This window comes from Dasypus novemcinctus, chromosome 5, assembly GCF_030445035.2.
Source record: "Dasypus novemcinctus isolate mDasNov1 chromosome 5, mDasNov1.1.hap2, whole genome shotgun sequence".
Taxonomy (NCBI): Eukaryota; Metazoa; Chordata; class Mammalia; order Cingulata; family Dasypodidae; genus Dasypus; species Dasypus novemcinctus.
Genome location: NC_080677.1, coordinates 488183 through 516181, shown reverse-complemented (window position 1 = coordinate 516181; position 27999 = coordinate 488183). Strand labels below are relative to the sequence as shown.

Sequence of the window (27999 nt, the reverse complement as noted above, 5' to 3'; positions counted from 1 at the left end):
TCCCATTCTGGGGGGAAGGCAACGAATTTACATGCTGAGTTTGGCTTCAAGACTGGCCACATTTGAGCAACACGGACGCTCTCAGGAGATAACTCTTAGGCACACTGCTGCTCGAGGCCTTGTTCTTATTTCAGGCGCACAGGCTTACAGGTATAGTCATTAGTATCAGGGGTAAAACCCAGTTTATAGGATCTATAATACATGTTCCTGTCTAGAAGCCCCCGTGGACACGGTGCGTAAAAACGAACCTCCGTTGCCAAGGAGAAGAAACGCATGTGGAATGCGTGCTGCACGCAGGAGCTGCCGTGGGCCTTCGCGTCTCACTGACAACACTGCGCAGTGAAAAGCACAGCAGGTGATCGCAGTGGGGAAACCAAGGCACTGAGAGCCTCAAGCAGGTTGCCAAGGCCCCGCAGCACGCAGGTTGCCTGGAGCTGGAGGCCCTGGTCCCTGGTTTTCCCTCTCCTCTGGCGCTCGGAGGAGGAGCGGAGGTTTGGAGTCAGGCTGGAGGCCCCGGGGGCCCCACTGACTCATTCCTGCGCTAGGAAAGACTAGCGCCTGGCTTTGGGGTTGTTTTAAGACTCCCACGTGCCCAGCATGTAAGAATCGTTCAGCACGCGGTTAGCAGTGAGCCCAAGTCTCCTTGAAAGGATGCTGGTGGTGCCCACACTCAGGCCTTGGCCCCACCTCCCTCTGGCTGGCCCCACCTCCCTCTGACTGGGTGGCCCCACCCACCTCCCTCTGACTGGCTGGCCCCACCTCCCTCTGACTGGGTGGCCCCACCCACCTCCCTCTGACTGGCCGGCCCCACCTCCCTCTGGGTGGCCCCACCCACCTCCCTCTGGCTGGCTGGCCCCACCTCCCGGCCAGCTGACTCTCTTGCTCTCTTCTCCCAGCCCCCCAAAGAGAGACCAGCCTTACCTCACTAACTCTTTCCATTCAAAACCCATGTTAATATACCAGTATTTTTCTCCTTGCTTTCCAGTGTAGTTGGAAGTGGGCAGCCTATCAGGGAAAGTGATTTATTTTCATTTATTGTTGATAGCTTGGCGTGATTTGATCCAGAGCAGATCAGCTGTGCTCCAAAAGCCACTCAAATGGGAGGAAGAAATTACTTGAAGGGTGAAACTAGGAAGGATTAGTCAGCTTTTCAGTGAGAGAAATGTTATTAATAACTAACTTTTTTTGGGGGGGTTGATATAGTCAATTTATAATACAGCAATGCTCCTCAAAAAATTAATTGTACAGTGGATGTTTGCTTTTGGTTTTAGGCTTCGGAGTATAACTGATATTTCAAATTATTATTAGATGAGCTCATAGTTGTTTCATTTTTGCCTTTACTGCGTATTTTTAGCCAGGAATAACACATTTGATTATAATGTAGCTCCTTCAGAAAAATACCACATACTTTTTGCTTTGATTTATGGCTGAGAATAGAGATCATACACATGGAAAATGTAGAAATGCTGTGCCTTAATTGTATCAAGTATTTGAGTTGAAACTAGATCTTTAGCAGTTGTGTTTTTATCTCATGCTAAGTGGTTTTATAAGTCAGCCCTAATTTTACAAAATGGTTTTCTATTGTGTGAAGAGCAACATTTAATCTTTTCTTCTTAAGAAGACAGAGTATTAGAGATTTCTTTTATGGTCAAAGAAAACGTCGCTATAGTTCTCCTCTTTTTTCCCATGAAAACAGCTCCTGCAAAAGTGATCCACACAGTCAAGGAGTGATGAGCACAGCTTAAGTCAAGCAGCTGTTGGGACTTTGGTACCAATTTACACCTCCTCAGTCTTAATCTGAATGGTTTAACAACATCCAGGGCGAACTGCAAACCGTCTCGTTCTAGTTAAAGACGTATACATAGGAGCAGTAAAAGAATCCTACTTTGATTCCAGAGTTTATTTATATTAAACATTGCTCCAAATGCACAAACTCTTTTAATTTAGCTGTTTTGATAAACAGATCCAGTTGGTAGAGAAGATGTAACTTAAAATAAACATTCTATCTGATGAACAGGTTTTTAATATTATTTTTATCCCTTCCTCTGGAAGAAGTAAGATCGTGAAAACAAGCACTGCAAATTTTAAATATAAAATCAGAAGGACTGGCACATACAGATTTCTGGGTTCTTGAAAACCGCAGAATCCATTCAAGGAAATTCCAGCAGAAACAACATTTGGTAAAAGATAGGAAGTGTCCAGGAGATGCAGGGGTCCAGTTGGGGAGCAGGACTTGGGCGGCTGTTTTAACTAGAAGCAGCAACTTCACGCCGAAGATGCAGGTAGTGTTCATCAGAAAGCGTTTGCAAATCTCATAGAGCTGGATGCGAAAGGGAAGCCTGAGTGTTTAATCACCTCCTGCCCAACGTTGCGAGCCCAGCGTGCCCCACCCGGGATCTGGCAAACGCCGCCCGCCCTGGCACCAGCTTGCCAGTCACAGGCAAGGGCCGCAGCGTCTCTCGTCCTCCTTCACTCTGCCTCGGAATCCCCCACTGTTCTCACCCCCTCGCCTTTCCAGAGAACCCCAGGATGTCTTCCCCGGGTCCCGCACGTCTTGTCCCTTCACACCCATCTCAGTGCAGGTTTCACAAAGGCCTTGCCCTGCTTCTTTCACTGGAAAGTGACCTCTTTCCTTGGACACCAGATGGCCTGATGGTTGTTTATCATCCTTCGTCATACTTCTTTCCATGCCCTTCTGTAAGTCCAGGAGCACGCACATTTTCTTAGACATAAAGACTTAAAACGAAGTCATTCGAGCCCCTTGTTTTCTGCAGACATAAACTAGACCTGGTGAATGCATGGTGACCTTCCAGAGTCCTTGACTCTAAAGACATTGTTCTCCCGAACGCTGGAGTCCCGTGCGTCCTTGAGCAACAGGCATGCTTGCCGTGGAGGGAAGACAGCCCAGGGAGCTGTCTTCAACTAATAGCACAAATGTTCCTGAATTGGTATTTGTAACATCCGTCTTAAATACATAAAGAGATACATATATATTTTCAGTTTTATGCCTTTCTAAGCAAAATTATAAAACAGGAAAATGCACTGTTTTGTCCATAAATAGAGGCTGAGAAAAAATATATTAAGAACCACAGTTCGGTAGCAGCTGGCTCATTAAAGCTCACCCATTCTCATTGTTGACAAAAGTATTTCATGTTGTACCAACAAGTATTTTTCTTCCCTGGCCATACCCACTTTTCCTCCCTTTTCTCTGATTTTCTTCTTTCTTATGGTTGGCAAACCCCATGACAAGCAAATGGTCCCTGGAAGAACATTATACCCTCAGTGAAGAAAAGGGGCCTTTAGATTTCATTCTTCAGTGATAAAGATCTTTTTATATCAGTTTTCTTTTTGTTTTTCTAGAGCTTTAGAGAGTGTTAAGAACTGTTATGGCGTTGCATCATATAATTTTCAGCTACTCAGGTTAAATGAATTTCATGTGAAATACTGGCAGTATAACCCCAAGCAAAAGCAGCGCGTGAGGCGGGCGGGCGGCAGGGAGTGCGGAGCAAGTCGAGTCCAGTTTGCCCGTGCTCTTAAGGATGCAGGGCCGTGCCGTCGAGCGGGAGGGAGCGCGTTGTCAAGCCCAAGAGTGGATTCCCCTGGTCCCGAGAACATTTGACTTCCAAATTCCTATGGCCACACATTTGAAGGCAGAACAATATATCTGTTTGAAATTGGAAGATTATTTTTGCACAAGGACCACCCTCTACCTTGATTTTCTCCTCATTATCTGGAACAAACTCCTGAAAAGATAGACCTCCTGAAAAACAGATGGCTTGCAAATGGACAATATATGTGAATACCATGTACACAGTGTTATACTGTGTGTAAAAATCTCAATAAAGACCAGCTCGTAAACAACTCCACAGTTATGTCAGAGAAGCCGCTTGTGACTCGATCCCCCTGAGTTCTTAGGAAACTGTTTCCTTTTCGGTTATTATCCTTAAAAGATGAAGTTGAAACAAAAATCCTCTTCTTTGTAAGTTGGCAGAACTTCTGAAAGGTGATGCGAGCTCCATGGTGATTCATTCCCAGTGCAAGTCTCTGACCCTGAGCTAGTGTCTTTTCCACGTCGGAGCATAGACATGCTGAGCGTGGTAGAAAATGGCCATACATTGACTCTCCCATGCAAGCTGGATGGGAGACGTGGGAGAAGAGCGGGCAGTTGTGGTCAACTGCCAGCTTCATAGGAAACGGTATGTGGCTGCTCCCATCCCACCCCCAAATCGCATGCAGACTTTCAGTGCATTTCAAAAACAATCCTTGAGCACCAATTATGAACTAATACAAGGATAGCTTGTATCCAGAGCAAAGGAGGGAGTCGGACTCATCTGCTTTTCACTAGCCAGACCACTTCTGGAATAATATTTTGTTTTCTGTTATTTAAAGTAACATACTCTTTGTTAAAAACAAAATGTACAGAAAGATACGACACAAAGTAAAAATACTGGAACAACTGAAAAGTGACCAGTTATACCTCTCAGAAATGTTGCCTCTCTTATACCTCATGTGTACATTGTGAACTTTCAACAAAACTACAATGCTAACTCATTTTTTAAAATCACAATTTAGAACTTGCAATATATATTCATACCATGTTCTAAAAGCTTCTTTTCCTCTTTTTTACTTCACACTGCAGTCTGAACGTATTTCCATGTCAGTACTTAGAGGCCTCACTGTTCTTTCAATAGCTGTCCTGGATTCCAGTGATAGAGGAACCCTTATTTGTCCAATCTTCTACTGTTGCACATTCGGGCTATTTCTATAAAGTTGCAAGGAGCGTCCTTGTACATACATTTTTATGTATTTAGGCCAGTTCCTGTTGGGTAATTCCTGGAAGGGTTATCTCCAGCCCTGTGTTTGTAAATATTGTGAAATGCCACATTTTAAGAAGTCCGTTGAGAAACTGCAGTCAGGCTGGAGGAAGGAGGTTGTACTTGGGCGGTCATGGAAAGCAGCTGTGAGGCCTGAGGCTACTTAGGCTTGCAGAAGAGGTTAGAGGGGGGAGCTGGTCTTCAGGTTTTCTAATAGTTGTTATCCAAAAACAAGGTTAGATTTAATCAGGAGACCCCCATGGCAGCACAGGAGACAATGGGAAGTAAATGGGGCCAAAGCTCGGCCTCAGAAGAGCTTCCTCAGGCTTAGCTCAGCGGCGTCTTCCACCGCGGGCCCAGCACCTGCCGAGCGGCTCGCGGCCCGTGCCAGGCCCTGCCGGTGGCGAGGAGTGAGGGCGGACACGGCGCTCACGCAGCTGGCCTTTCAGCAGCGAAGGCAAATGCAGAGGAAAGCCGCTAAACTCACGAGCTCCCGGTGAAGGTCCTGCTGGAGGGGAAGAGGATGGCGAGGGCTGGCCCCCGGGGCGGGGTGGGGAGCAGCAGGGACTGGGAACCCAGCAGCGGGCCTGCCCTCCCGCGTGAAAGGACACGTGGTGACGTGCCAAGGAGCGGGTTCTGGGCTCACCGAGCTGTTGGTCTCTTTCCGGAGAGCGTGGGGAGGTGTCCCCAAGCCAGGCAATGCACGCCGCTGCCACGCACCGCGTCGGACCGGCGCTCGGGCGGAGCACTTGCGTGCTGGATGGAACTACTGAAGGCGCAGCTGGAGGAAGGGAAGATGGGGAGCTGGGACCCCCAGGTAACGGAGACTCCAGGCTCACCGGGCCCTCGAGCTGTGGCAGGGTCCTTTTGTGACAACCCAAGGGCTGCCACGCAGCCGGCGTGGCTCACAGCTTCCCGGTAGCTAGCGCTCCCCTTCGCCAGCAGCGACACAGGAAGCGGTGGGCACAGGCCCCGCAGCCGCCTTCACGGCTTTGCTCTCTCCCCACCCGCGCCCCTGCTCTGCAGGACAGCACCTTTGTGGGGAGGCTTGCGGTGATTCAGCCCTTACAGAGCCAGCTGGCGCAGGTATGACCTGCTGTTCCAAGGACAGATTCTGCCATTCCGCTGGGGCAAGGACCGTTGGCACGACAGAGAGGTCTGTTTGGTATTTCAACACACAGGAACGCACACCAGTCTCAACTCAGGGCCCGAAGGAAGGGGGCCGGTGCCCTAGCGGGGGGAGGCGGGCCGTGCCGGCCAGGTGGGCCGCGGGAGCAGGGCCGCGCCACGGCCAGCCCCCAGGAGCGCCGACAGGAGGGCTTTAGGGACAGCGGAGAGGACGCTGAGGGGTATGACAAGTGAGGCGGACTGTGAAGAGGCCTATATCACCGTCGTCGTTATGTACTGTCGTGGGAGGCGGGAGACGATGCAGATGACTTGGGAGGCTCTCCTAAGGAAGTGGCACACTTTTAGGGGACTAGCTGTAGAGAGAAAGGGGGTCCTGTGGACACAGGTGCTGCTGGACCCGCACTAACCCAAGGAAACAATGAACCAGAAGCCTGTGCCTGGGAGCGTCCGGTGGCCGCCGGCGGTGCCACCGCCCCCGTGTCTCGCCGCAGGGGGGGCAGGCGGGGGGCGGGGGTTCTGCTGGCCCCAGCCCCAGGGGTTTGCAGGCCTTTGTTTCCCCTCTCAAGCGTTTTAAGAATATTAAATGATCACCCATTAACATATATGCAAAACCAAGGCGTCCATGGGCAACCATTTCCAAGGGCCAAAGCCACTCCCCATGGCTTCCTCCTGGTTCCAGTCCATGGGCGGAAGGAGAATTTTAAGTATTGCTTTTCAGGCTTCATTTCAGGCGGTTTTACCCCGTTTCGCTGTCCCCTGCCCCGAGCTGGCCCATCAGCCGCCAGACGCTGCACAATGGCCAGCTGGCCCCTGGCAGACCTTGGGCCCAGGTGTGAAGTAAGTGGAGAAGCATTTCCAAGCCAAGATGGGAGTGATTTCACTTTCCATTGAGTCGACGCAGAAATGCCTTCAGAAAAGCTTCCTTCCAGTGAGTGGAGTTTTGGGGGGTTTCCAGACCCACAACTGCTTTTATTCTTGGAAGCATCATTGTTGCTTCCCCCCCTTCCATTTATATCCCAGGAACTGATTCAGAAAGCATAGAAATCAGATTTGGGCTCGTTGAATGCTAGCAGACAGCTGAGGACACTCTTCCCAAGAGGCCGTGCCAGCTGGGTATCGAGCAAGTCCTCTCGGTCCAATTTGCTCACATCTTACAGCAAAGTGCCCGAGAACTAAAGTGTTTGGCTTCACTCTGTAGACATTTTGTGGTTTGGGGCTTCATGGACCAGGGTACGATTTGCAAGCCGCAGTAACCCTTCTCAGAGCAGCTGCCCAGTGAGGCAGGTTGCATCTTGCTTCCCGGGATTTTTTTAATCTCACATCTTTATTATTATTATTATTCGATTTGCATTCTGGTTTTTCTGAGCCTGATATTGCCACTGATTCTGACAGGCTGCGGGCAGGACCCACCAGCCTTCCTGAATAAAACGAAGCCGTGACGTAGGCTTAAATCGGCCCAAACTTTGGTCTCGAAAGCACTAAAAATATTTCACTCTGCAGATTGCATGAAATCTGATAGAAATGAATCCCTTGACTTGATGTGTAAGTGAGCTGCCTTACCTCCAGAGTAAATGAATTCCATTAAATTAAGATAGGATCAAAGTAATTACGGCACCGGGCTCTCCTGTTAGAGCTCGCATGTAAAAGAGCGCAGGTTTACAGGGACAGCCCACCCGTCAAACAGACACATAAACACCATTTTCAGGAGGGCTTGGAAGGATGCCAGTAGACGGGAGCATTCTTAAAACAGGAGGGGGCTGGGATGCATTCTGTTGACTGCACGCTACTCCGTGCCGGGCGCTGTGCTAAACGCTTTTGTCCACGTTGGTTAACGTACCCCGAGAGTCTGATGTTGGGGAACGGAGCCCGCAGATGGGAGAGGCTGGTGTTGTGCTTGAGAACTCACGCAAATACGTGGCCGCGCTGCAGCGGGAACCCAAGGTGCAAGCGACACCTCCAGCCTCGCCTGCTCGGCCCCCGCTGGCTGCTGGAAGATTCCTAAGCCAGCAGGGCCAGCCAGCCCAGGGCCTGCCCGCAGAAGCTGCCTGCTGCACACGTTTCCCAGGTTACAGCGCACACGCCGTTTAACCCCCCCTGCCGCTGGCTTCCCAACGTCAACACAACTTCCACAGAGCCCCACTTCCCGTCCCTCCGGGCTCGTGGGCGCCCACTCCCCTAGGGGCGGCCCCTTCCTGACGTCGCCGCGCCGCGCAGCGCTCTCCCCTCATCCCAGCGGCTGGCGTGTCAGGAAGATCCTGGGGACAGCGCCGCGGTCGGCTGTGACAACTGCGAGCAGTCCCGGCCTGGATGCAGCTGGCGGGAGAGGGCAGTCGCTCAGACCTGTAATTTGGGGTCAAACAGAGGATCCGCTGGGGCTTGTCACTTCCAATCAAGGCTTCTGCACCGTCTGACCCGCCTCGGGCTCGGACCTGGGGGGGCCGTGCAGGCCGGAGCTGGCCCAGAGCAGGGGCAGGCCCTGCACCAGCTTCCCTGTGCCTCTCGGGACTGGTATTAGAACTGAAAAACACGGAGAAGGCAACGGGTAGGAGAGCGGGCGTAGCTCGGTGGTTGAGCTCCTGCTTCCCAAGCACGAGGTCCCAGGTTCAAACCCCGATACCTCATTTTAAAAAAGGTAGCGGGTATCAACCCTCCTTGCAATGTGCTGCCCGACAGTCTTCGTCACAGGGTGAGGTCGCGGTGGAGAGGCCGCCGAGCCTCCTGACTCCAGCCTGCGCGGCTCTCCTTCCGGCTGCAGCCCCCCGTGACGCTACACGTGCGCCCGAAATGCCTGGCCCTGGCCCCAGCCCTGGTCTTCCACGCCGGAAACCCACTTCTTCGTGGCGATGCTGAGAGTCCTCAAAGCACAGAAGATTATGCTCGCACACTCGGGGACCACGTAACTTTCTGTCCACACTCGGGGCACTGTGAGGCGGGAGCAGAGGGAGACAGGTCAGGCGCTGGAGCTGGACGCTGGGGCCAGCCGGGAGTTATTCTGCACTTATTAGGGCGCAGCGATGAGTCCAGAGCCTCTTAGGACGTTTTCCAAAAGCCAGGCTGGAGAGAGGTTTTGTCAGGTCACCCTCGGTGAAGCAGGAAGTTAAACAAATGAGGACAGCCCGTTCCCTAAAATAACCCGCCTCGTCACAACTCCGCCTCGGCGACGGGGCCAGCCCTCTAGGGGTGGTGCCTGGCGAGGGGAGGCAGGTGCCCGCCGCGCAGTGAGCCTGCACAAGCACTGTGTTGTCTCTTTTTTTTTAAATTTCCCTCCCTTTCCCCCACCCCCGTTGTTTGCTCGCTTGTGACCATTCGCTGTGTGTTCTTCCGTGTCCGCTGGTATTCTGCGCAGCACCGGGAATCTGTGTCTCTTTTTTGTTGTTGCATCATCTTGCTGCATCAGCTCTCATGTGTGCGGTGCCACTCCTGGGTGGGCTGCGCTTTTTCACGCGGCAGCTCTCCTTGAGGGGTGCACTCCTTGCGCGTGGGGCTCCCCTACGCAGGGGCGCCCCTGTGTGGCACGGCACTCCTTGCACGCGGCAGCACTGCACATGGGCCAGCTCCACACGGGTCAAGGAGGCCCTGGGGATCGAACCCTGGACCTCCTACATGGTAGGCAGACGCTCTACCAGTTGAGGCACATCCGCTTCCCACGGTGTTGTCTTAATCCCAGAAGACCTTTTCCTAGTCCAGTCCTTCTTCTTTTCTGGGTGATTTACACCACAGGAGACACCCCGTAGCTCTGCCCCTCCCGCCTGTGCTTGCAGCAGGGATGGTTTGGGGTTTGGTATCCCACCGCCCCACCCGTGGAAGAAGTCAGAACTCCACTGTGCTTTGCTGTGTGCACACATTGTATTTGGGTCTATAACAAGTGAACCCCCTTCTCCTTACATTTTCAGTTGATCTTTTTTTAATAATCCACCTCTCCTGAGGAATTCCTAGGGAGAGAGTCAAAATTAGACTCTCAGTTGGTGTGAAAACATAGCTCTTCAACGCTCTTGCCCTTTGGTTCACAGAACTTAAGTTCTGATGCAGTCGGCTCTGGATGTGTCGCTTTGACGGAGGCCCCCGGGCGAATCAACCAGGTCCGAATGTCCACCTAAGCGCTGGCTCTTGGCCTTGGTGCCCCTCGGTGGCCCGGGGGCTTTGAGCAGTGCCCACCTTGGGCTGCACTCCCCGTCGGCTCTAACTGGGCCAAGCGTTGCCTTAGAGCAGGGCTTTCAGAGTGCCACAGGTGGCTCCAGGGTGTCGCCAAGGGGACACTGCTCCACAGAAAGCCCAGTCACGGGTAAAACCTTTTCTCTCCACGTTTAACACTTGCTCCCTCCCGCCAACCCCCCGATTTAAAGAGTAAGACGTGGTGATTGGGGAATATCAGAAAAATGTGGTAGTGATAAGAATCTCCAGCATCTAGTCCAGGCAGCACCATTTTTAACATATTAGTAGGTGTCACTCTAATTGTCTATGAATACTGTTTCGGTAAAAGTCGTGATACTTATGCTTATTGTTAGTGCCTGCTTTTTTATTCATTAATAGTGTATTCTGGGGAGTGGCTGTGGCTCAAGAAGTTGGGCGCCTGCTTCCCACACGGGAAGTCCTGGGTTCGGTTCCCAGTGCCTCCTAAACAACAACAAAAACAGACAGCAAGCAAAACCATCGAAAATACCAACTCAGGGGAGCGAGTGTGGCTCAGTGGTTGAGTGCTGGCCTCCCAAATACAAGGTCTCAGGTTCAATCCCTGGCCTCCTGGTATATCAAAAAAAAAATGAAAAATAATGTATTCTAAGAGTTTTTCCCACATCATTTAATATTTTAGAACATGTTTTTTCACTTAGAGTATTGAGTTTTATATCTCTGTGCAATAATTATTTAATAGTTCCTTCATATTGGAAATCTTAGCAGTTTTTAAATTTTTTCACTATTAAAAAATCTGTATTTCTGATTTTTGTTATAACAAGGAACCATTGCTTTGGTATAATTGGAGGATTCACTCTCTTTAGTATCCATGTCTAAAAGATTTAAAGTATTCATCAACGTGTTTGTGTATGTGTGTGCTTTCTAGCACACCAAAAAAAAAAAAAAAGTGTTACTACACCCTACATACATATCAGCATTTGAGAGAAGGAAGTTACATAGAAATAATGACCACTCTTTCTTTTTGTTTTTGATACTATTCTTCGAGCTCACACAAAAACTTATCATGACTTCAGGAAATGCCTTAAGTAAAAATATCACTAAGGCTCCACTTAGACAAAAGTGTAGTGCAGGCGGGCGGGCTGCGTGGCGGCCACGGCTTGCAGCCGCACGGGGCCCGGCCGGCAGGGGGGCTGGCCTCTGACCCTGCCCGCCGGGATTGCCGCAACAAGGCCACTTCACACGCACAGACCCTCGGTCAATGTGTTTACTAATTCAGTTTCACAAACACGTGTTGGCCTGTGTTGCATGTCAGAATATTTATGATTACCCAAGACTTTAGGTATTCTCCCTTTTAATAGACTGTGATCAGTCGTGGGATGGAAGCGAGGCTCCTAGACCCCTGCATCTCCAGGGTCTCCTGGGCGCCTTCGCCAAGGCTGGAGAGCTGGGAGTCCAGCAGTGCTGTTTGCCACGGATTTCACGCTCCCACCCGCGCGTGCCTCCAGACGCTCGGCTCGAGCTGTGGGCGCCTGGTCCTTTACCCGCGTCCGCTTGTCGGTTGCGTCTGGAACTCCCTGGGTGCCCCCACTCCCGCGCCCTACCAGTCGTTCAGCGACACGCCAGCGGCTTCGCGGGGCCGTCCGCTCGTGGGCTCTCGAGGGCAGAGCTGGGACGGTGAACGGCACCCGTCAGCTTTCTAACCCGCAGGGCCATCGTGGGTGTTACAGTTTTAGGTTTTAAACGGCACGCGTTATGCATGGGAAGATGCATTACACACACACTTCCCAAGTAACCTGGAGAAGCACGTGGAGTTTGGCACAGCAGTATTCCTGAGAACAGGATCTCAGTGTTTTCATAGCGTCCTCGGTTTGGAACAGGGGCAGAACGGTGGGCTCCTATTACCAGACCCTTGCTAGTTCAGCACCTGGAAATACATTTTAATCACCCTAGGAAAAGAAAGACTTGGCAGCGCTGCTTCGAGAAAGGCATGCATTTTTCTCCACATAAATAACTGAACTATTCAGGTGGACCCTGATCTGCAGCGCTGGGGGAGCCCAGGCGTTCCCGTCCTCTCGGCTTTCCAGGTGTTGCCGGCTCCCGCCCACGCTGTGTTCAAAACCCACCCCTGAGCCCTGGCAGCGGCCGTGAGAAATCCAGTTGCTCCACGCATCTCAGCGGTGGAGGGGAGTTAGGGAGGGAGAGTGGGTGCCCATGCGCCCGTCCACATCCCTGCAGGCCCACGCACAGCTGCCTTCTGAAAACCTGAGCTCCGGGCAAAGGACCTGTTCTACCAGGCGATGTTCTTATGGGGAGCAGCTCCCCTGGAATTTTTTCAAGTAAACTTTCCGTTCAAGGACAACGCAGGCTCAGGAAAGCGCGCGGTCGTAAGCCTGCACCCCGTCGCCAGCCCCGGTCAGCTCACTCCTGAGCCAGAGGCCCTTGGGGCTCCCGGCAGGCTGGGCAGCCACAGCCGTCCCGGGTTCTGCCACCAGGGGTGGGCTTTGCCCGCTCTTGCACTTGGTGTGAGCAGCGGCTCCCGCAGGTCCCGGGCCGCGTCACTCCGTGTTCCGGGTTTGGCATTTTAAATTGTTCCCTGCAGTTGCGGTTCTTCTGTGCTCACAGCTGTGTGGGTCCGTAGGGGAGCAGACCAACGCGGTGGATCCACGGATGGCTGCCTCCGTTTGGGGCGTTGGAGGCAGGCTGCTGGGCGTTGCCGTCCACGCCCCTCGGTGCGTTTCTGTGGCAGGTCTCGGTGTCGGTGGAGGGTGCCAGCTTTCCCCAGTGCGTCCAGCGAGCCTCGTGTACCCCCACCAGCAGTGGTTCGAGTTTCTATCACCCCCATGGTTTCCCAGCGCTTGGTACCGGCCGACTTTTTGTCGTTTTAGCCTTTCTGGCAAGTGTGCTCCCTGGAAATCTGAGGACTGAAAGTCTCCACCTGCTTAAATTTATACACATAGTCTCCAGAGCCAAGGGGACAGCGTGCTGCCTTGACGGCACGCACCCAGGGTCAGGTTTCCACCCCCATCAACGGCGTAACAGAACGTCTCGCAGCCTCAGTTTCTCTTCCTGTAAAATTGGAATAAATCACAGGATTAAGTAAAGATGCAGTGCTGTCCAAAAACACAGCCAAGTCTGAATCATACTAGATCCAGTAATGGTTTGTTGTTTATACCCCACTTCCTGCGGATTATTTTCTTTTTAAAAACATATATTCATTTTGCTACACAAAAGCTTGCTTCCTTCAGGAAAGCGTGAGGGTTGGGTATGGCAGTGAGCCATGCCCTGTCTTTGGCCAAGGACGCTGTACCGATGTGCGCTCTCTTTTGTATTGCCCCTTGCCAAGATAAAACTGCATTTTCATAGTTTCTCCAGGGCCATTCCTAAAATCATAAAGGTCGACGCTGAAGAGAGAGCTTGCAAATCATTCAGGCCAACAGTTCACTTAATTGAAACCAAAGCTGAACCTCCAAGAGGTTAAACGACTCTTCCAGCACGAGTCAGATATTTAGGACCCAGTGCAGCTGGAGCGCAGACCCTCCAAATCAAGTATCCACAGCATTTGGTGCCTCTAATAATTAAGGCATAAATCTGTTTTTAAGCCATAATGAAAATGAAAATACCTGCTGCCATTGGCAATAGTTACTATAAGGTGATGCCCCGAATTTCCAAATTGTTCCAAATAAACAAAAAAGTTTGCTGTATGCAGTTAAATGTAATTTAACTATTCAGCAAACTCAAGGGGAAATGTGTTTACTTTTTTTGCTCAAATGGTTTACGCAGTGGTCTGGGGATGCGGTTAAAGGCTTCCTTGCCCCTTCTTGTTAGAGCAGTAAATGTTTGTGGAATGAACGCGTGAAGGAAGGAGCTTCCCCGCGCCCGGGACGGTGGCCTGGCCTGGAAGGGAGGGGCGTTTCTTCTGGGAACATGCGCGCTCCCTAACTCCCACGTTTAGTAAGCATGTTACAGCTAAGCTGCAAAGCGCCAGCAAGGCAACTTGTCAAAACCAAATGACTTCTGGCCGCGGCTGGCGCTGCGGGGGAGATATTTGATACGCGGAAAGCGACTGGCTACCCTGAAGAAAACCACTTCTGAATGATGGCGAAACTCCTGATTAGAGGGACCGTGTGGGGTAACTCCAAGGCCGCCGCTGAGCGCCCGGCTCCCGTGCTCTCCTGGGCCCTTGCAGGACGCCCTGCGCCGGTGGCGGGGGAGGGCGCGTGTCTGCACAGCAGCTGCAGCGTCTTGGTGGAGCGTGCGGGCACCTCTGCAGGCTCGTTTGCAGACTGAGAACTCACTGCGGGGGCTCCTGGGCTCCGACGCCAGGGGCAGCTTAGCCGGTGAGGGACTTAGGCACTTGGAGAAGAAGGAAGATTGGGCCAGAATCCCGAGGCTCTCGGACCCCTTAGCGAGAGCTGCTGGGACTGCACCGCCGTTGTGCCCTGCCTTCCTGGTGGGTTTTGAGACACTCATCTGGACCTGGAATTAAGTCCCTAGTACAAGTTAAACTTCCATTAGTAAAACCTTTATCTGCCCAGAAGGAAATTACCCCTTTGGGTTTTAAACAGAAATACTAGGGCAAGGCAGACTCAGGAGGGACTTTCCTAAGGGCCGGCGTGGGAAGAAAGCATCGCCCTGCTCCCCGGTAGTTTCCAGCCTTGGGGTGACTCATTTAACAACGTGCCAGGCCACTACCCGGGCATCGAGGTAGCACGTCCAACGGACCCCAGTCCTGCCCCCAGAAACGGCATAGCGCTGGGGGCCCTAGCCATGTTGGAGGGACAAGTGCTTGGGGCCAGGGCTGGGGGGTCTGGCCGGGCACTGGGGAGGCTTCCAGGGAGGGAGGCGCAGAGCAGGAGGGGACGGTGCGGGGCGCGGCTGCTCCCAGCCGCAGGGCCCGCAGGCACCCGGAGTGGGTCCTGGGTGCCAAACCAGTGGGAAAGTTAGCTGAACTCAAACTAGAAAGCCAGTGTCCATTTAACAATAGGTTGTAAGCACTTAAAAAGGAAAAGAGAATCCGACCATTCCTTCAAAGACAAGGAGAAAAGAATGGGGGTCAATGAGCGGGGGACACGTAAGGCCCTCTCCCTCCCCGAACCCTGCCAGCCCATTTTACGGTTATTGTCGTTATCATTGCTCGAAAAGAAATGCATCGATACTAAGACCTTAATTTTGTAGTATGTAGAATCTAATGAGAACACAAATGCTATAAAATTCATTTGTTGATGAGAGGCCTGGTGGAAAACTTCTCTGATACTACATTGCTGACTCTTTCTCTATGTACAGTACAGCTGAAACCTCCTGCCCGCGAGATGCTCCCATGGGAGGCGACAGGCTCAGAGGGCTGCCTTCTTCTTCGATACACGAGGCCATGACCTGAGTGCCTAACCCAGCACAGCCCCTGGAAGTTTAACAAATGCGGAGAAATACATTGCCTTTGAAGTTGTGCATCCCCAACGAATGTTTAGTAGGAACTGGAAACCGACTTTTCAGTGTAGCCAGCAAATCTCAGGAGAAGAGGATATCACTTTTTCTCTCTCCTGTTTAATGTGTGAATTTGTTTAGAATAAAATATCTCCACCACTCCACTTCCGGGGAAGGTTCAAAATGTGTCACGGCATTTCTCTGTAGCTGAATCTACTACATGCCTGCCAGTGGAGGCAGGGCTCTCTGCTTCTGTCTTTGGCTCTGGAGTCCCCGTGTCCCTGACCGCACCTTTTTAGTGTCTTTTAAAACCTCTCCTGCTCATGTCTGATGCATGTCTGTGATAACCAGTGATTCGCATTGACGGTCTCCTGCCTCCTGCGTCACTGCCACCTGGGGGCTGCTCAGAGCACCTGAAGCTCAGTGCGCTCAGGATCTCAGAGCCTGCTTTTATTTTCTTATGACAACGTCGATACATCATAAAACTTCCCATTTTGACTAATTCAGTGGTGTCAATTACTCTCGTTTTGTTGTGCAACCATCTCTACCATCCCTTACCAAACCTTTTCTGTCACCCAAAAGAAACTCTGTACCAATTAAACCTCTACTCCCCACGGAATACCCACCCTTCCTCCTCATAACATATACTCTAATTTCTGCCTCCATGAATTTGCGTATTTAACTTTAACACTTTAACAAGAACCCGGACAACACACACACCTGTTAGAGCTTTTTTCCCCTTTCTCTGTCTTTTTTTATTAGAGAAGTTGTAGATTCACAGAAAAGTCAGGCATCAACTACGGAGTCCCCACACACCATACTATTGTTACCATTTGTGTGATACATTGTGTGATACATTGTTGCATTTGTGTGATACATTTGTTACAATTCATGAGAGAGAGAGTTGTACTACTGTGCTGTTGAGTAGAGACCGCCCTTTACAACTGGGACCACGGGCGCTGCACAGCCCTAGGGCTTGGTTCTGCTTTTGTTTTTGCTGTTAAAGTTTGAGAAGCCGTGACTAATGGGCGCCGGGAATTCTCTGAGAAGTGCACACCTTGCTGAGCTCAGTCTGCTGATTGGGTGGCTGAGTGAAAACTGAGATTCTTTTCATTTCTTTTGAGCCTGGGTGGACCAAAGGTCAACCACCTGGGCCAGAACAGGTGGTTTCTTTCTTAGTTACTCACTCTTCCCCGCCGTGCTGTGTAGGCCATCTTCACAGGCTCAGGGCTCGTCCTACCTGGTGGGAGGAGAAGCCTCTTCTCCAAGGCTCAGAGCAGCCCCGGCTCCCACACAAGCAGGCTTACCTGTGACTAATCGCCACTTCCTGCCGTTCTCTACAAACAACCTAGCTGACTGCACAGTGTTGAGCAACTTCATTAATAGCAAATGGAAGTGCTTTCTTGGCTTGATAAATAATCACTTCCATTCTTTCATTGGAAAGTTATTCACTTTGGCAGAGAAAAGAATGCATTCCAACAATGAGGACGTTTACGTGGACGTGTATCTACACATTTTCCCTTTCCATCAGCTAAGGGGTTGGGGGTATGAAAATGATTCAACTGCATTATTTATTTAGAGCCTACCTTCCTTCCTAGACTTATCAGCTCCCTGAGGGCAGACACCCTGGTATCTCCAGCTACACGCAGAGGCTGCTGCAGTAAACACTTGATGAGTGATGAGGGGCTGCCCAGCTCTCTTTGGAGCCTTGTCGGCTGGAGGTTGTATTGCTGCTGCTGTTGTTGTTAGTATCACCCTTTCTGCTAGTTGCAGCCTGCAGACATGTAAAGGCGTTAGTCCTGCTTGGTGGAAGAAGCACTGATGAAACCGAGTCCAGTGGCACCGGGCTAGAAACTGGCCAGGTGTCATCCTTGGCTGATTAGATAACTCTGTTTTCGGGCAGAGTGAATTGCCTATTTGTTGCAAATTAGGATTTGTTGGACTGGTTCACCTGGCCAGCGAGAAAGAGATAAGCAAATCTTCTAGGGAGAGGTCATCTGTTTCCAAAGCCTGGAAGCTTCCATGTGCTAAATCCAAGTGTTACAACATAGGGGGATGTCGCAGTTCATTAAAACTCACAAAAAAATGCTTCCCTTCTTCCCCTTGGGAGGCCCAGTCAAACCCTGAGTGCTCAGACGTCTACAGAAATGGGTAGATGTTGGTGTAAGTCGCTGGTACCAGGGACACAGTAGCCTGTTTTCCAGCAGACGTGTGAGGGGAGACCTGCTTCCTTTTCCTCTCCTCATGAAAAAGACAGACCAGCCTGTCATTCCGGTGGCGTCGTGTGTGTCCCTTCATTTAGGTCATGCCGGGCAGCTCGCCCCTAGAGGAGCTCTTTACGCATCTCTACTTTGCTCCTGGCGGGAGGGATAAGCACGCCCCATCCTTGAGAGGTTTCCCTGTCCGAGAACCAGTGGGCTGGGTCCCGGCTTTCGGTCTCTCGCGTCCTCTCCACCTCCTCGCGCATCCACTGCCACCTCGGTTTTCTTTCTCTCCTCTGCAGCTCCTGGTTCAGGGAATGGCCGTCGACCACGGCTAGAGATGCAGCCCTGGGCGGCCTAATGGAGGGCTTTGGCTTTGGCTTTGGATTACCAGGCTGCCCTGGGTAAAGCTGGAGGAACTTCCCCTTCCTGGGATAACAAAGCACATAGAGGGGTGTAATCAGATTTGTACTGAAATTAATTCATCCATTTGGCATCCCTAGGTAAGCGGTAGCCTTGGCTCCTTGCAGCCCTGCCCCTTGTCCACACCTGATGAGGCTGGACTCCCCCTTGAGCCACGTTAGGGCTCGTTGCTGGGAAATGGGTAAAGGCAACCACCCGGCGAGACCCAGTCCTAAGGCAGAGGGCCGGCCTCCTCGAGCAGTTAGCAGTCCCGCCTGCTTCCTGCTCTCCCAGCCTGACTCACGAGCACGCCGCCCTGACTTGTCCTCCTTCGACAGCACACACGTCTGTCCAGCCTCACTTCCTTCCTAAGCAGCCCGCATGCCCCGTGACTCCCACCAAGCCGGCCCCGTCACTCCCGTGCTCTTGCCCGCACCTGCGACAGGGCAGTCTAGAGCCACATCCTGCTGCCGCGAGCGCACCTGCAGCGAAGCACAGGGGCGTGGGGCGGCTGCTGTGAGAAAGGCGCTGCAGGGCCCCGAGGCACCCCGTCCCCGGCGTCCGCGTCCTGCGGTCACTCGGTCAGCAGCTGGTGCAGGCGCCTTGCTGCGCAGGTGTGCCGCGGCTTCCGGCTGCCTCGCGCGCGCCTGCTTTCTCATCCTCTGTTCCTTTGGCCCGACCTTTCCTTTTCTCCACTGCCCAACCCCTAGTTCTTAAAAATGCTGCTCAAGGTCAGGTCGTTTGGGAAGCTGTCCCCAGCCCCCAGTCCAACGCAGTGCCCTCTCTCCTCGCCTAGACGGCTTTTTTCCCAGCGTCGTGTGAATACTGTGCTCGCGGCCCCTTACCTGCACAGCTCTTGAGGTTTGCTTTTCCATCTCTGCCACCTGACAGAGGGCACGGGCCACGCACCACGTCTTGCATTCAGTAAGTGGCTGACGAGTGGATGAAGTAGTTAGTTAATTAACTAATCGTTTACAAGACTACAGCCGTCAGTGCAGAGCTCCGGTTTCATACAGGCTTATTTTAGAATGATGACGCTAGGCCAAAGGAACAGTCACAGGAGTCCATCACCGATGCCTTTCAGTCTCCCGGCTCGCTGGAGACGATCTTGAAAATGACCCCTCCGATTTAAAAGGTGGGTCTTAATGTCACATCTGAAAAAAAGAAAAGATACGTACGTTATAGTCCCTTCCTGGTGTGACCCGGATGTTTCAGGCGGGTCCCTGGAAATTCTGGCACCTCATTAAACACGTCTTCAATGAATTGATAAATGACTTGTCAAAATTCACTTGGAGGAACTGGCACAAGCGTTTCTTTTACAAACAAATGTAAAGAAAACATGACTGAAAATGCATCCTATCTCTGTTGCAGAAAGTGTGTGTTCCGCTCACAGGCTCTGCGCCCTTTCTTCCTGTTTGGGACTGAGTCTGTGGGAAAACGCATTTCTTCATACTTGACATGTGCCTCCTTGTAAGAATTTTTCAGAATCTACTCGTGTATCTAAGCAGTTGTGGGCAGCGGCCAGAAGAGCTTCATTTCGTTATATCGTGTGCTTTATTTCAGGAGCTTTGTTTTTTTTTTTTTCATGATTTTTTTTTATTGACTTTGTAATAATATTACATTAAAAATATATATGTGAGGTCCCATTCAACCCCCCCCCCACCCCCCCTCTCCCCCCCCCCCCCCCCAGCAACACTCCCTCCCATCATCATGACACATCCATTGGATTTGGTAAGTACATCTTTGGGCACCTCTGCACCTCATAGTCAATGGTCCACATCATGGCCCATACTCTCCCCCATTCCATCCAGTGGGCCCTGTGAGGATATACAATGTCCGGTGATTGCCCCTGAAGCACCATCCAGGGCAGCTCCATGTCCCAAAGACGCCTCCACCTCTCATCTCTTCCTGCCTTTCCCCATACCCATCAGCCACCATGTCCACTTTTCCCAATCCAATGCCACCTCTTCTATGTGGACATTGGATTGGTTGTGTCCATTGCACCTCGATGTCAAGAGGAGGGTCAGATTCCACATGGATGCTGGATGCAATCCTCCCACTTTCAGTTGTAATCACTCTAGGCTCCATGGTGTGGTGGTTGTCCTTCTTCAACTCCATCTTAGCTGAGTGTGGTAAGTCCAATAAAACAGATTGTAGGTGCTGGAGTCTGTTGAGGCTCAGGACCTGGCTATCACATTGTCAGTCCAGAGATTCAAATCCCCTAAATATATCTTAAACCCCAACATTAACTGCACCTCCAGCACATTAGCATGAAAGTTTTATGAAGGGAGATCCCATCTGAGTCCAGATTCATCACACATAAACACCATTTCCAAAGAGGGGCCATCTGACCTGGTAGTTAACCCCATCGGCCATGACCATAACTCCCATGTGTCTCTTTAGCCCTCAAAGGAACCAATATCTGGGGGTTGTATCTGCTTTATCTGTCTCTCTGACTCTGCTCAGTTGTGCATGAGGGCAATCCTTCTGCCAGCCTCCAGACTCTTTTTTAGAAACTCGTAGCCATATAAACTCATTTCTCCTTTCCATTTCCCCCTTACTTTAGGTCAAACAGCATTTTAAAGTCATGTTATTTTATGTAGACAGGGATATTCTGCTGATCCGCATTGAACCTTCCGTATAAGGTCATTTTCCAGTTGCATCATCAGTTGGTAGTTGATAGTGGTCCCTCAGTGCCAGGGAGGCTCATCCCCGGGTGTCATGTCCCACGCTGGGGGGAAGGAATTGCATTTACATGCTGAGTTTGGCTTCGAGACTGGCCACATTTGAGTAACATGAAGGCTGACAGGAGGAAATTCCCAGGCACAGTGTTGCTCTAGGCCTTGTTCTCATTTTAGGCTTATCAGCTCACAAGCATAGTCATTAGCATCAGGGGCTCACTGTTGAACCCTCACTCCCTCCCGGTCCCCGCCGCTGCACCTGGGAGACTGTCGCTGCTCCCCTAGGGACCACGACAGAGCACCACTGGCCAGGAACCCAGTACCCCCCTGCTGTGGTTTTTAATTGTTACCACTATGAGTATATCCAAACATTACCATGCACCCTGGACATATGTTCTGTACAGCTCCCTGTCAGCCATATATCACCAGTCAATGGCATCCCATACCAGTATCCCTCCATTGCCATTGTTGAAACACTCTGTGTTCCAGAACTCCCCGAAATTTGAAGCCCAATATAATTATTTCAGGAGCTTTGTAAGAGGACTTTGGGAGCTGCCATAGCTTACCAATATGAAGATCAGGACAAATCCAAAATGCCGATTTTGAGAGGGAAATAAATGCTGGAGAAGAAATAGAGGGGAATCAGAGGATGCGTGGAAACGCATAAAAGATTAGATCAGCTGATCTTTCCCGATTCAAACCTAGACTTAGGAGCCTTTGTGTGCATGTGTGTGCGCAGTTCTAGCATCTAGTTAGGAACATACTTGAAGGACTAGGAGTAGGAACAAGAAAGCAATGGCTTAAACTACAGGAAGATGTTCAGACTTGTTGGTAACTCTCCCCTGTGCTACTGGCACAAAATGTCCCTGTGACATTCCATGCTGCTTCTCTCACATGAAAAAGCTTTGTTTCAGCTTGTTTTATTGATATCAAGAATTTCAAATCTTTACCAGGTTTTGCAGAGATAGAGTAGTTGTGAAATTGGCTAAATCAGAATGGAATCTGAGTGGTATGGGCCAAGTTTCCAGAAACTTGTAAATCACACAGAACGGAATCTGGATAGTATGGGCCAAGGTTCCAGAAACTTGCTTGACTTACTGTAAAGTTCTTAGTTGTCACAGTCGCAAACTTCTGCTCTAAGCTTATGGTGTCCTGAGGTCTTCGGTTGCCTGTGTTGACAGCCATAGATCTTGGGACTTTGGTGAAATCTGCATGACCGTCCTGCACAGGCTCGGACGGGGCGTGACTAACCGCCGGGGGTGATGCGACAGGCTAGGTCCGGCCCTTGCTGGGCAGCTGCACCCCCTCCCAGCAGAGGCACCAAGCACGAGGCTGCCTGGTGACCCCCTGTGCCCCATCCGAGGCTGGACCCCTCCCCTTCTTACCTGCCTACGAATCACCTGGGGGTCTGTTAAAATGCAGGTTCTGACTCGGCAGGCTGGGGTGGCCCCCGGCTCCTCGTCTCTAACCGGCCCGGGAGACCACAGGCTCCAGAGCTCGGCAGCTGCCTCCTAACCGGTCCCTTCACGCTCCTCGGTTCACTCTAGGTCCCTCTGCAGATGGCACGGAGGCTGGTTTTTTCATTTTGTTTTGTTTCATTTTAAGTTTGAAAGGGAGACTACTTAATTATAGGAGGGCGCTGCGTGGCATAGCGTGGAAGGACTCTAGTCATCGATCCAGAAGGCACCATCAAAACCACATGCTTGAGCAAACAGTGGCTTCTGTCTTTATAAGAACAAAAATCACAGTATTCAGAAGTTACCAGCTGTGGGGCCAAACCCCATCCATCCCAGTAAGAGGGTAAGGGCCACCTCTCATCCATGCACCAGCGACGCTTCTGTCCACAGGTATCTGTGTCTTTTTAAAAGTCACCACCAGGAGCCAAGCGCTACGACAGCAGCCCTGGAGGCACCAGGATGCTGGTAGTTCCTGTAAAACGGACACATACCTAGAGATACTCTTCCTTTGCAAGGCGCTCTGCGTCAAAGCTTGTGCTTCTAAATAGGTTTTTTAATTGAACTTCTTATTTTGAGAAAATTGTAGATTCAAGGCAGTTGTAGGACATGTTACAGCTGGATTCTTTCCTTTACCCACTTCCCCCAATGACTACAACATCTCGCCCCGTCACAACCGGGATGTCGGCTTTGCTCCAGGCAAGGCTGAGAGGACCCCACCCCACAAGGATACCCCACGCTACTCCTTTAGAGACCTGCCCACCTTTACATGCCATCTACGCTCTCCTCCCACAGAGCAGGACGGTATTTTTTTAATCAATTTTATTGATACATATCAATAAAGTATACAGTCCAACCAAAGTGAACAATCAAGGGTATTTGGTATAATCACGTAGTTGCGCATTCATCACTTCAACCATTATTAAAGCAATTTCATTCTTCCAAGAATAATAATAAACCAAACACAAACAATAAAAACTTCATCCCTTAATAATCACCTTTCAGCCTCTCTGTGCTTCCCCTGCCATACATAGCTGCTATTCTGCTCCGTCTTTCTAATTTATTTGTATTTATGTTTTGTATAGACAGAGTTAAACAATATGTAGTACCTTTTGTCTAGTTAGTTCCATTTGGTATATTTCCTTTTTTTTAACCCTCAATGGTGGATTACTAATATATTATGGTACACTACTGTTTTCCATATTTTGCTTTGGTTATATTTTTGCCTGATATTAACATCTTGTAACATTAACTTATATTTGTTTAGTTTCAAAGAAAACAGTCTTACATATGCAATAATCTCATAGAAGCAATATTCGTATTTCCCCTGAGGTTTTGCTGTTATACAGTCCCATGTTACACTTTTAGCTCTCCTTCTAGTGATATACATGACCTTAAACTTTCCCTTTCAACCACTGTCACACCCATAGATTAGCCCTACTAGTTACAAGCACTATGATGTGCTTTCACCATTTCTGTTTATTTCCAAAGATTTACAAACAACCTTTTTACCAGTTCTACACAGATTAACCCTCAGCTTTCCATTCTTTAACCTCATTCTCTTTTCTGGTGACCTACATTCTAGGTATTAACTCTATGAGTTTACACAATATACTTAGTTCATAATAGGGTAACCATACAGTATTTGTCCTATTGTCTCTGGCTTGCTTCACTCAACATAATGTCCTCCAGGTTCATCCATGTGTCATATGCTTCACGACTTCGTTTCTTCTTACAGTTGCATAATACTCTATCATATGTATACACCACCATTTGTTTATCCATTCATCGGTTGATGGACACCTGAGTTGTTTCCATGTTTTGGCAATTGTGAATAATGCCAGTATGAACATCGATGTGCAAATGTCCGTTCGTGTCTCTGCTCTCAGTTCTTCTGGATATATACCTAGTAATAGTATTGCAGGGTCCCGTAGCAAATCTATTTTCAACTTCCTTAGGAACTGCCGAACAGTCCTCCACAGTAGCTATATCATTCGACATTCCACAGTGGAATCTCCACCCTTAAGTTTTCTGTCTTTTTACTCATGACCATTCTAATAGGTATGAAATGATATCTGATTGTAGCTTTGATTTGCATTTCCCTAATTGCTAGTGATGTTGAACATTTTTTCATGTGTTTTTTTGTTTTGTTTTGTTTTGCCATTTGTATTTCTTCTTTGGGCAAATGTCTATTCAAGGCTTTTGCCCATTTTTGAGTTGGGTTGTTTGTCATTTTATAGTTGACTTGCAGTATTTCTTTATATATCATGCATATTAGATGCTTATGGGATATGTGATTTCCAAATATTTTCTCCCTTTGAGTCGCTGCCTTTTCACCCTTTTGACAAAGACCTATGAGGTGCAAAAGTGGTTAATTTTAAGGAAGTCCCACTTATCTTATTTTTTCTTTTGTTCCTCGTGCTTTGGGTGTAAGGCCCAAGAAACCACCACCTACTACAAGGTCTTTCAGATGTCTCTCTACATTTTCTTCTAGTAATTTTATGGTCCTGGCTTTTATATTTAGGTCTGTGATCCATTTTGAGTTTTTCTTGTACAGGGAGTGAAATAGGGGACCTCTTTCGTTCTTTTTGGTTATGGATATCCAGTTCTCAAAGCATCATTTCTTGAAAAGACTATTTTGTCCCATTAACATGGACTTGGTAGGTTTATCAAAAACTAGTTGACCATAGAAGTGGGGTCTATTTCTGGACTCTCAGTTCTCTTCCACTGGTCGATATGTCTTTCTTTATGTCAATATCAAGCTGTTTTGACCGCTGTAGGTTTGTAAATGTTTCAAAGTCAGGCAGTGAGAGTCCTCCCACATCACTCTTCTTTTTTAGGATGTTTTGGTCATTCAGGTCACTTTCCCTTCCAAATTCTATTTCTGTAAAGTTGGCTGTTGGAATTTTGATTGGTATTGCATTGAATCTGTGAGTCAGTTTAGGTAGGATTAACATCTTTACAATATTTAGTCTTTCAACCCATGAACATGGAATGTCTTTCAATTTGTTCAGGTCGTCTTTGATTTCTGTTAGCACTGTTGTAGTTTCCTGAATATAGGTCCAGTACAACTTTGGTTGAGTTGATTCCTAGGTATCTGAGTCTTTTTATTGCTATGTTAAAGGGATTTTTTCCCTTGATTTCTTCCTCATGTTGTTCAATACTAATGTGCATAAACATTAATGGTTTTTGCATGTTACTCTTGTATCCTGCCACTTTGCTAAATTGTTTATTAGTTCAAGTAGTTTTATCATAGATATTTCAGAATTTTCTAAATATAGAATTATGTCATATTAGAATAGTTAAGAGTTTTACTTCCTCTTTTCTTCTTTGGATGCCCTTTTTTCTTGTCGAATTGCTCTAGCTAGAACATCTAGTACAATGCTGAATACCTAGTACAAGGATAACAGTAGGCATCTTTGTCTTGTTGCCATTCTCAAAGGGAAAGCTTTCAACCTTTCCTCGTTGTGTACCCTTTCCCTTACCCACTTCCGCCAATGGTAACATCTTGCCACATCCCAACCAGGATATCGGCATTGATCAGGCAAGGCACAGAGCCTCTCACCCCCACAAGGGAGCCTTATGCTGCTCCTTTAGAGACACGCCCACTTCTGGGTGCTGTCTAAGACCTTTTCCCACAAAGCAGCGAAGCATTTTTAAAAGACAAATCTGAGTCTGTTCTTCTCTTGCTTAAAAACTGCCAGTAACTTCTCATTGCATTTCAAATAAAATTCACCTTGCTTGCTCAGCTTCTCCAGTAGAATTCTTTCTTGCCACAGAGCTTTTTCAGTTCTTCCTGCCTCAAAAGCCCCATGAGTCCCACAGCTGGGCAGGCTTCTCTCATCCTTATAGGCTCACCTGAACTGCCGCTTCCTCAAGGCGTCCTACCCTGGCCCCCAGACTGGATCAGATTCCTGTGCTCACAGCAGCCTGCCACCAATGATGACAGATGCAATTCAACAACCATCATAGGGGACATTGTTTGACATCTGTCTTCCCCACTGGAATGTAAGCTCCAAGCAGGCAGGCGCCAGACGTCAGGATGCAGCATGTTGTCTTGCAGATAGGAATACTAAAATGATAACGATCACGCACATGAGCCAGATGTGCCAGATGATTGGCACATATCACAATCTAACCCTTAGGACATCTCCATGAGGAAGGCACTGTTCTTATTTTACAGATAACTGAAGTGAATTTCTTGTGGGAACACAAGAATATTCTGCCTTGGTAGCCAACCACAGTGTTCTTTACAACCCCAGCTAATGAAGTGTTCAGTAAACATTTGCTGAATCAATGAAGGAGTGAAGGAATGAATGAGCGAGAGAAATGTCTCCCAAGCTGGCGCTGTTCAACTACTCTCATAGAAGTCCAACGTATACACAAGGGGCTTTGACTCTACTGGGATTGATGATTGGTTGATTTGTTTATTCTTAAGTATTAGGTAGACATGAGTGAGAAAATTTATACAATTTGCAAGTGAGTTGGAAACCATAAGTCACTTTACAAATGTTATTTTACTTGTACAGAAATGAATGAAACATTCTTTAAATGAAAACTATTGTGCAATTTGGAGCATGTAATGTATTATATGTGGGAATCATACTATTAAAGAGTCGGAAACATTCAGCAAAACCCAAACACCCCCATTTAATCACAAAATCAACATTAAATCATACGTGAATATACTTGGGGGGAGGGGGAGTGCAAGTGTATTTCTAATGGTGAGAACATTCCCCCCGAGAAAATTCACTTAGTGTCTAGTTAATGAGTCGTTCTTCCCCTTGGCACATTGACTTCCATCCTAATGGTTATGTAACATTTTTGATTTTGCAATTCTTTTGCAAATAGAGCCTCATTTGGCGAATGGCAGGGTTCTGCTATGCCTAAAATTACAATCCCAGAAATTCCTGTCACAAAGATCTGGGCCTCATCACAGGACAGGGAGTGGGAGAAGCTCTGGTCTAACTTCCCCCAAACCAAACAGCCATGGCTTTGGCAAGTTGTTTCACAAGCAGTTTGTATGTTTTAGGAATCCCGAACCTCACTGTGCTTTTTCCGTGAAGAGAAGTGTTAGCACATTTCCAGAGGGGGCTGCACCTCCATCCTTACTTCTTCTTCCTCTCCTTCCCACTCTCTCACCCTTGCCTCCACCCACACAACATCTGCAGTTCCCAAACTAAAAGCACAAATGATTGTGAAAGCTCATTACACTAACAAAGAAATGCTTGTGTAGAAAACTTTTTCAGCTTCAAGGGAAAAAAATCTGATGTGAATGACCAGTCAGCAACATAGAAAGGAGTTCACCAGAAGGCACTCATGCAACCCCTTGGGAGGTGCTCCTTCTGCCACCCCCCCTCTTGTAGTGACTTGGCAATGTGCCAGAATAAACAGCTTAGGCGTGAATTCAGTTAAGTCCTAGAGCGTGCTCTTGGAGTTGTCACCTCTCTGTAGCTGGCCTCCATAAGCAGGCCATCAGCTTTTAAGCAAGAGCTGCCTTCGATGGCAGAGTGTAGACTTACAGAAACGTGCCCACTGCAACCAGCCCCTCCACCAGCTAAGAGGCCATCAGAAACAGATCTCATGCATGCTGGCTTGCAGGAACATGCAGGGCCCTGGGTTGCCAGGCCTGGCTTTATCTCCATCAACATGTTCTGTCAGATTGAATGGGACAGCCGAAGGACCTGGCACAGGAACAGATAAAGAGGTTTCTCATCTCCCAGAATGAATTGTTGAGCCTGGATTTGGTACTCAAAGCTACCATGGG

General features: G+C 49.2%; 1 protein-coding gene and 1 long non-coding RNA gene across 3 annotated transcripts in view; one reads left to right on the top strand and one right to left on the bottom strand.

The window, feature by feature from the left end:
* The window catches only part of EGFR (epidermal growth factor receptor), a 202452-nt gene that overhangs the window by 87789 nt on the left and 86664 nt on the right, over window positions 1–27999 (top strand). The window lies entirely within an intron of this gene.
* Window positions 16218–19299, bottom strand: LOC139439008 (uncharacterized). Its single transcript, XR_011648772.1, has 2 exons — window positions 18943–19299; window positions 16218–18124 (listed from the first exon to the last, which is right to left on the bottom strand). It is a non-coding gene; the product is annotated as an uncharacterized lncRNA (long non-coding RNA).